Genomic DNA, 10,385 nt, shown 5'->3' with positions numbered 1-10,385 from the left:
ATTGAGGCTGTTCTGAGGGCAAAAGGGTGTTCAAGTCAATATTAGGAAGGTGTTCCTAATGTTTTCTACACTCAGTGTAGTTTACCAAGCTACCAATTACTTCACACTGATTGAGCTACAGTACAGTTACCCTTAAGAGAAAGCATTTGTTTAACTAAAGTTACTTTGAGAAAGTAGTTCACTACATCAAAACTACCTTGTGAAAAATTATTATATATACATTTGTCATACAATGTAATACAAAAATAAGAAACATGGCTGCAAGAACACATCACTCTGGGGTCAGATGTTAACAGTGTAGAGAGATGTGAACACATCACTCTGGGGTCAGATGTTAACAGTGTAGAGAGATGTGAACACATCACTCTGGGGTCAGATGTTAACAGTGTAGAGAGATATGAACACATCACTCTGGGGTCAGATGTTAACAGTGTAGAGAGATGTGAACACATCACTCTGGGGTCAGATGTTAACAGTGTAGAGAGATGTGAACACATCACTCTGGGGTCAGATGTAAACAGTGTAGAGAGATGTGAACACATCACTCTGGGGTCAGATGTTAACAGTGTACTGAGATCTGTGTACACAGCCAGACAGTGAGTGCGTCAGCTTAGCCCAGTGGTCACCCTCATGAAAAAGTATTACTGAATTACTACTCGTCACTACTACACAAGATCTACACAAAACCTACTGGTTTTACTATTTGATTGATATTGAGATGTCTAGTAAACCAGTAGTGATTTATGTAGTCATTTAGTAGTTATGAGTGATTTGGATGTTTCACTCCTGGTGAACATTATATACAGTGGCAAGAATTACTTGGATTTCTGCATAAATTGGTCATACAATTTAATCTGATCTTCATCTAAGTCACAACAATAGACAAACACAGTATGCTTAAACTAATAGCACACAAATTATTGTATTTTTATTGTCTATATTGAATACATAATTTAAACATTCACAGTGTAGGTTGGAGAAAGTATGTGAATCCCTAGGCTAATGACTTCTCCAAAAGCTAATTGGAGTCAGGACTCAGCTAACCTGGAGTCCAATCAATGAGACGAGATTGGTTAGAGCTGCCCTGACCTATAAAAAACTACATTTGAGTTTGCTATTCACAAGAAGCATTGCCTGACGTGAACCATGCCTCGAACAAAAGAGATCTCAGAAGACCTAAGAGTAAGAATTGTTGGCTTGCATTAAGCTGGAAAGGGTTACAAAAGTATCTCTAAAAGCCTTGACGTTCATCAGTCCACGGTAAGATAAATTGTCTATACATTGAGAAAGTTCAGCACTGTTGCTACTCTCCCTAGGAGTGGCCGTCCTGCAAAGATGACTGCAAGAGCACAGTGCAGAATGCTCAATGAGGTTAAGAAGAATCCTAGAGTTTCAGCTAAAGACTTATAGAAATCTCTGGAACATGCTAACATCTCTGTTGACAAGTCTACGATAAGTAAAACACAAAACAAGAATGGGAGGACACCACAGAAGAAGCCACTGCTGTCCAAAAAACAACATTGCTGCACATCTGAAGTTCGCAAAAGAGCACCTGGATGTTCCACAACGCCACTGGCAAAATATTCTGTGGACAGATGAAACTAAAGTTGAGTTGTTTGGAAGGAACACACAACACTGTGTGGAGAAAAAAGCCACAACACACCAACATCAAAACCTCATCTCAACTGTAAAGTATAGTGGAGGGAGCATCATGGTTTGGGGCTGCTTTGCTGTCTCAGGGCCTGGACAGCTTGCTATCATCGACAGATTTCCCAAGTTTATCAAGACATCTGTCTGCCAATTGAAGCTCAACAGGACATCACCCAGAAGTTGGGTGATGCAACAGGACAATGACCCAAAACAAATAAAGTATATCAACAACAGAATGGCTTCAGCAGAAGAAAATACGCCTTCTGGAGTGGCCCAGTCAGAGTCCTGACCTCAACCCGATTGAGATGCTGTTGCATGACCTCAAGAGAGCAGTTCACACCAGACATTCCAAGAATATTGCTGAACTGAAACAGTTTTGTAAAGAGGAATGGTCCAAATTTCCTCCTAACCGTTGTGCCGTTTTGATCCGCAACAACAGAAAACGTTTGGTTGAGGTTATTGATGCCAAAGGAGGGTCAACCAGTTTTTAAATCCAAGGGTTCACATACTTTTCCCACACTGCACTGTGAATGTTTACACGATGTGTTCAATAAAGACATGAGAACGCATAATTGTTTGTGTGTTATTAGTTTAAGCAGACTGTGTTTGGCGATTGTTGTGATTTAGATGAAGATCATATAACATTTTATGACCGATTTATGCAGAAATCCAGGTAATTCCAAAGGGTTCACAAACGTTTTATTGCCACTATATTTCCTATTCACTACATACAGTTAGGGAAAAAAGTATTTGATCCCCTGCTGATTTTGTACGTTTGCCCACTTACAAAGAAATTATCAGTCTATAATTTTAAAGGTAGGTTTACTTGAACAGTGAGAGACAGAATAACAACAAAAAAATACAGAACAACGCATGTCAAAAATGTTATAAAATGATTTGCCTTTTAATGAGGGAAATAAGTATTTGACCCCTCTGCAAAACATGACTTAGTACTTGGTGGCAAAACCCTTGTTGGCAATCACAGAGGTCAGACGGTTCTTGTAGTTGGCCACCAGGTTTGCACACATCTCAGGAGGGATTTTGTTCCACTCCTCTTTGCAGATCTTCTCCAAGTCATTAAGGTTTCGAGGCTGACGTTTGGCAACTCGAACCTTCAGCTCCCTCCACAGATTTTCTGTGGGATTAAGGTCTGGAGACTGGCTAGGCCACTCCAGGACCTTAATGTGCTTCTTCTTGAGCCACTCCTTTGTTGCCTTGGCCGTGTGTTTTGGGTCATTGTCATGCTGGAATACCCATCCACGACCCATTTTCAATGCCCTGGCTGAGGGAAGGAGGTTCTCATCAAAGATTTGACAGTACATGGCCCTGTCTATCGTCCCTTTGATGCGGTGAAGTTTTCCTGTCCCCTTAGCAGAAAAACACCCCCAAAGCATAATGTTTCCACCTCCATGTTTGACGGTGGGGATGGTGTTCTTGGGGTCATAGGCAGCATTCCTCCTCCTCCAAACACGGCAAGTTGACTTGATGTCAAAGAGCTCCATTTTGGTCTCATCTGACCACAACACTTTCACCCAGTTGTCCTCTGAATCATTCAGATGTTTATTGGCAAACTTCAGACGGGCATGTATATGTGCTTTCATGAGCAGGGGGACCTTGTGGGCGCTGCAGGATTTCAGTCCTTCACGGCATAGTGTGTTACCAATTGTTTTCTTGGTGACTATGGTCCCAGCTGCCTTGAGATCATTGACAAGATCCTCCCGTGTAGTTCTGGGCTGATTTCTCACCGTTCTCATGATCATTGCAACTCCACGAGGTGAGATCTTGCATGGAGCCCCAGGCCGAGGGAGATTGACAGTTCTTTTGTGTTTCTTCCATTTGCGAATAATCGCACCAACTGTTGTCACCTTCTCACCAAGCTGCTTGGCGATGGTCTTGTAGCCCATTCCAGCCTTGTGTAGGTCTACAATCTTGTCCCTGACATCCTTGGAGAGCTCTTTGGTCTTGGCCATGGTGGAGAGTTTGGAATCTGATTGATTGATTGCTTCTGTGGACAGGTGTCTTTTATACAGGTAACAAGCTGAGATTAGGAGCACTCCCTTTAAAAGTGTGCTCCTAATCTCAGCTCGTTACCTGTATAAAAGACACCTGGGAGCCAGAAATCTTTCTGATTGAGAGGGGGTCAAATACTTATTTCCCTCATTAAAATGCAAATCAATTTATAACATTTTTGACATGCGTTTTTCTGGATTTTTTGGTTGTTATTCTGTCTCTCACTGTTCAAATACACCTACCATTAAAATTATCGACTGATAATTTCTTTTTCAGTGGGCAAACGTACAAAATCAACAGGGGATCAAATACTTTTTCCCCTCACTGTAGTTCTCCCTTAATGCCTGCTGTGTAAGTACTGAGCTGTTGGGTATTTACTACTTAAAAACCAACACATATCTACACAATTCCTACATGTTAACTACTGAATTACTATGTAATGCCTACACATTACTGCTGTATGTGTGTATCACTACTGAATTGCTCTTGATCCTTTTTCATTTCCTACATAAACCCTTTTGAATTAATATTGACAACTGACAAATGTACTACTGTTTGCCCATTCAAAATCACTGTCTCAATAGTGTGTCACTGCTATACTGGTGCACCTGTTATTTCCTCACGTTTCTAACTGTAGTTATATCATAAAACAAGAAATGATAAGCTTCTACAAACCTAATTAAGTGTATTATATTACACATTCAATTACATATTTACATATGTGTTAATCCCTTTTAGGCCTTGTCTTCATTCAGCTTTGACTTACCTGTCTTCAGATCCTTTAGCTTTGACTTACCTGTCTTCAGATCCTTTAGCTTTGACTTACCTATCTTCAGATCCTTTAGCTTTGATTTACCTGTCTTCGGATCCTTCAGCTTTGACTTACCTGTCTTCAGATCCTTTAGCTTTGACTTACCTGTCTTCAGATCCTTTAGCTTTGATTTACCTGTCTTCAGATCCTTCAGCTTTGACTTACCTATCTTCAGATCCTTCAGCTTTGACTTACCTATCTTCAGATCCTCTTTTTTGTTGCAGCCACATTTCTCCACTACAGTAAATCTTTTGAAAATAAAGACAAGCACAAGAGACAACCAATTATAAGCCTTATCAATCATCTGCTAACAGAAGTCACATAGTAGATGTACTATTGTAAAGTGGTTGTTCCACTGGATATCATAAGGTGAATGCACCAATTTGTAAGTCGCTCTGGATAAGAGCGTCTGCTAAATGACGTAAATGTAAATGTAAATAAACAATGTTAATCTTACCAACAATGGCCTCCAGTCTTCTAATGTCGAGGGCCTCCTTGGCCATAGGTCAAAAGAGCTAAGTAGAATGGGTAAGTACATTTCAATGGGGCTAGCAAACAGATAGGATAAACAAAAGTCTGTTTGGGCTAGCAATCTTTTTGATCTGGTAGGAAGTTATATAAGCCGCTAAACAACGACATGAAGGCATTTATAAAACATAAAGAAAAGTTAAACTTCCAGATGGTGCCGGCATGAGGCCTATGAAAGACAGGATGACAAAGGATGGAAGATCATTAAATTCAGGGGTTGTCAAAAACAGTAGCTAGGTAACAACAACCAACTACTTCCTGTTTTGTCTTCTTCTGCGGTCGTGAAAAGCCAGTGTAGTCTGGCTGGAGTGTTGTGGCTACTTATTTACGACCAACACAAGTAGTAAAAACTCTACTTGATTACTACTTGAAACTACTGTTTTCCTACTGAACACTGTAAAAACTCTACCTGATTACTACTTGAAACTCTACTGTTTTCCTACTGAACACTGTAAAAACTCTACCTGATTACTACTTGAAACTCTACTGTTTTCCTACTGAACACCGTAAAAACTCTACCTGATTACTACTTGAAACTCTACTGTTTTCCTACTGAACACTGTAAAAACTCTACCTGATTACTACTTGAAACTACTGTTTTCCTACTGAACACTGTAACATCTCTACCTGATTACTACTTGAAACTCTACTGTTTTCCTACTGAACACTGTAAAAACTCTACCTGATTACTACTTGAAACTACTGTTTTCCTACTGAACACTATAAAATCTCTACCTGATTACTACTTGAAACACAACTGTTTTCCTACTGAACACTATAACATCTCTACCTGATTACTACTTGAAACACAACTGTTTTCCTACTGAACACTGTAACATCTCTACCTGATTACTGGAAACTACTGTTTTCTTACTGAACACTACAGAACTCTATTTGTGTATCTTGAGTAGTGCATAAACTACACATTAACTACAGAACCCCTACACGTCTCTACTGCACAAATAGGTTTTATGTAGTAATTGAGTAGTACTTTTTCATGAGTGCAGGGAGAGAGAAAAACAATAGGGGGTTGTTTGTGAATTTCTTCTTTTTTTATTAACTACTTAAAACACTAAGAAGATTTTAATTTAGTTAACCTTCCAAAATGTAGTTAAATTACTATTAAAATAACATGTAATGGAACTACTCCTCAACACTGCCGGCTTCCACGTCTCCTAGGTAGCCTGGGGCCACGTTCTAGAGGTCAACACGGCCTCTTAATTCCTCCATTACAGAAAGAGGTCTGCTTTATGTCACTGTCAACGTGGAAAATGTGTATCATGTTTAGTGTCTCTACCAGACTTATTGCTCTTTTAACTGCCTCCTTTGATAATTGCATGAAGACCAAACCACACATACATACAGTATAAAATATGGAACACAAACTTGCTAAGAACTAGGCTAATACATCATACAGATTTGTCCCGCAGATTTAGAAACCCATTTCTCATCTTCATGTATGAATACAGGATACATGCAGCACTGCCATAAAGCACAGTCGCCAGCTGAAAGTTACAATCTAAGTTGATTACAGGTATTAAACTAATTAAGATGTGAAAGCCTTTAGTCCTGTGCCATGTCTATATCCCATAGTCATCTATTTAGACAAACAAGTGCTCCATTGGCTAACACTAACCCTAACTGTGGGAAATAAAGTGTTGGGTCTGCTCTGTTGACATGCTTTACAGGCCTCTTGAGAAATCCTTCAATCGTTCCTTTCCAAATGTCGTCTTGAATTACTTCCACTAGGCTGGCGTCTGTAGTGCCTGTGCTGCTTGCCAATGACATTCGGTGTGTTTGAGCAGTAAGCCTCACAGAGCCAACTGTAGATGAAAGTTGGAGAGTGAAGTCGGGGAACTTGTATCTGTGACAGTCAAAAGCTGGGACACTGCAGTGGTTTTACAACAGCAAGGCTCAGATCAACATGGCAGTGTTTCAACATAGCTGCTATTGTTTAGAAACGTTTTTCTGCAATAAATGTCTAAATAAACAGTTTGTGAGTGTGACATAACATGTGTACAATGAATTGTTTAAAGAGACATCTCAGATATCACTTTCATTTGTATCCCCTGTAGCTTTAGAGTCACAGCAAAGTTGGTTCCTGTTTCAGTCGCATCTTTGGCTATGCGCCTGGGTCAAACTAAAACACCCTAATGACCGGTTACATTGCAGGTGACGAGACTTCATGGCGACTTCATCAAACACTGCAAGTTTATGCAGTCCACATTGTAGTCTTAGTCGGAAAATTTTTATAACCATAATGCAACACACTTTGAAAGGCGGTGACCAACGATCACCGACTTGACTAAAGTGATCTGCTCGAACGCGCCCATTGGGCTTTGTTCCACAGTGCAGCTGACAGTGTAGGCGACTGCCAACTGACTGATCTACAAATCACCTCGCATCATAGATAAACACTCATTATTATTTGTAGATCAGTCAGTCACACAATTTACCCACGATCCATTATGGCCATGGACGTTGTTGGTCTGATGCCAAAATAAACAACTGAGGTGACAGAGGGAGCGAGCTGTGTGCTGTGTTACCTCCCTCTCTAGTGGGCAGTGGGGGGATAACAGTCCTTCTCAGAAGCTTCATATTCACCATCACTACTGATGTGCTCTCCATGTAATGACATAGTCTTCTCGGGGGGTCAAATCAAACTGTCAAGTCATCTGATCAAGTCCACTGCAGTTCATCTCAAGAGAATCACTGATTCAGTTCCTTGTTAATATCATTCCTACTGAATCAGATCCCTGTGTTTTAGCTCCAGGTGAATCAGTTTCTAGTGAATCCCGTTACACCCTCTGAATCAACTTCCTAGCAATCAGATCCCAGACAGGGGCCTAACTATGGACACCTTGTAGGGTCCATGCCCCCAACGCATTTAGGCTGTTCTGAGGGCAAAAAAACTCTATATTAGGAAGGGCGTTCCTAATGTTTTGTACACTCAGTGTATATTGCTAAGAATATGAGAGTAGAGTGACTCCCCTTACCGGGGTCTCAAACCCTAGGCCAGCAGCACCAATGACGAACACCCTAACCAAAGTCCCAATAAGGGATCTCATCCAGAAGAAACCCTAATCCCTCCTCCCTAGACACTTAGGTAGATCTGTACCAACCTGATAGGTGGAAGCAACAGGAAGAATGCACTTTTGAAGTCAATCTCAATCTCTGGTTAAAAAAGTCCAATCCTAGTGATTCAGGAGGATCATTAAAAAGAGGTTAATATGCCTCACCGACATTAGACAACTATACAGTAGGCCCTTCAATTGCTGAAATAAGTAACTCAAATGAATGATGAGAATAGTCCGATTAACTGCTAGCTGACACAGACATGGTGGAGTAGCAGGAAGATGGGAGTACAGTGAACCAAGAGGATGTGAGTTCATATCCCAGGGGAGGTTCAATAATAATTACTCTAGAAATAAACATGCACAATGTCATTATTTATGTCAAATATGTAAGTTGAAAACAGTGTATGTTAAAAGCACTGTGTGAGTGAGTATCTCTAACCTGGTCAACAGACACAGAGGTCCGAATGGATCAGGGATTCACCAATCAGGGCCTTCATTGGCTCGGAAACAGTAACAAGATGGGATGTGTAATTCATGTTTCTTTGGACACATGAATGTTTTTGCAACGTTCCCATGAAACGTGTCTAGAACATTAATATCTTATGTTCTGATAACATAACAACCATGTTCTGTGTATGTTTGGTGAAATGTTGACAGAATATTCTCCTATTCCACAGAAAACGGGACGCATGAATGTTCTTGCAATGTTCTCATTTAACGTGTCTAGAACATGGCAACCGTGTTCCGTGTCTGTTTGGTGGGACGTTGATGGAATATTCTCCTAACCCACATAAAACTCCAAACCCACTTAAAAAACTCCTCAAGCAGATAGTCATTAAACAATAACCTCTCTTGTGTCCAACCAGCCGTCCTCCTGCTCCAGAAGGGTAGGAGTGCCAGTTGAAATAGGGGAAACTGAGCAGGGTGAGAGGAAACATGTTGGAAAAGGGAGACGCTCATCTCGTCTTCAGCGCGTGTGTCTGCGTGTGCGTTCTCAGCTTCCTCTTCCTACACAGTGGTCATCATGGATGGAGGTTTCCCTGTGACCTGGTCAGTGGGTCCATGCCAATAATGCAGATCACTTCTTACCAAGCTGTCCAAGCTGACATTTCCCCTCAATAAGACCATTGTGTGTTGCTTCCTCCACGCTCTGCTCTCTCTCTCTCAAGACTCATGTCATATTCATGCATGTCTATATCTATATTTACTGGTAAAAATATTCACAATACATTGTGGTATTTTATATGGGAATTTGTTCTGCATAGTGCCCGTCTATAACCGGTCTATCCGTATATATACACATCATCCTCCTTGTTAAGTATTCAGAACTGTCTGTCCACTGAGGTTAACTTAGAGCGAGACGTATGTTGAGGTAACATGTCCTCTGGCTCCATCTACTGGCTACGTTAGGCTACTTCACACAAGTAATGAAATAATGAATATTCAGAACCTTTAGTTACAGCTTCATGCATAGTACTGTTGTTTATTTAACAAAACATACATGACACATATTACACTGTTTTTATGGCTTTGGACAGCCTCCTGTCTGTTTTAATTCCCTCAATTTTATGACATTTCATGATGATGATGATGATTCATGATGAAGGCTTATGCCTATCAGTTGAAGGTGGGTGGCTGTTTATGCATGTTCTGAATTGTCAGTGTTAACCAAGGCCTGTTCAATGACGACACCGAAACAAAGACAGCAGCAAAGTAATTATTAATATTGCATTAGAAAACAAATTTGTATGTAAATGTGTCCACACACCATAGCAACCCAACTCCACTCTGCTTAATGAATAATGCATGAGCTGAGCCTGCAACATGTCCCAAATGTCACCCTATTCCCTTTAAAGTGCACTACTTTTGACCAGGGTCCATAGGGTAGTGTACTACTATATAGGGACTAGTGTGTCATTTGGACCGTAACCTGAGCCTCCACCAAGCCTCTCACTGCAGCAGAGAACTGCATCATGTTTTGGAAATGCCTTATCTCCCAATTTAGACAATGTGCTGTTTTGTTTTCCTTACTGGGGTTGAACTTAATTTAGGCAAAACAGTTTAGGTACAAATTGACTGATTTCAATTGATTGATTTCATTGATGCGTCCCATGAGAATTCAATGGGTCATCTCAGAATAGCAAGGTTTTTTATAATAACAATATATTGTTCAGGTACTGTATTTGGAAAAACCAAAGCCTGAATGAGCTATTCTATTACAAAAAACAGATGGTGTCACTGTTGGCTACAGATTGTTTGAGTCTTTTATCAATATATCTATGAACTGTTCAATATTAGCACTTAATTAA

Source organism: Salmo trutta, unplaced genomic scaffold (assembly GCF_901001165.1).
Source record: "Salmo trutta unplaced genomic scaffold, fSalTru1.1, whole genome shotgun sequence".
NCBI lineage: Eukaryota > Metazoa > Chordata > Actinopteri > Salmoniformes > Salmonidae > Salmo > Salmo trutta.
The sequence above is the reverse complement of the archived record's forward strand: the minus strand, read 5'-3'. Positions refer to the sequence as shown.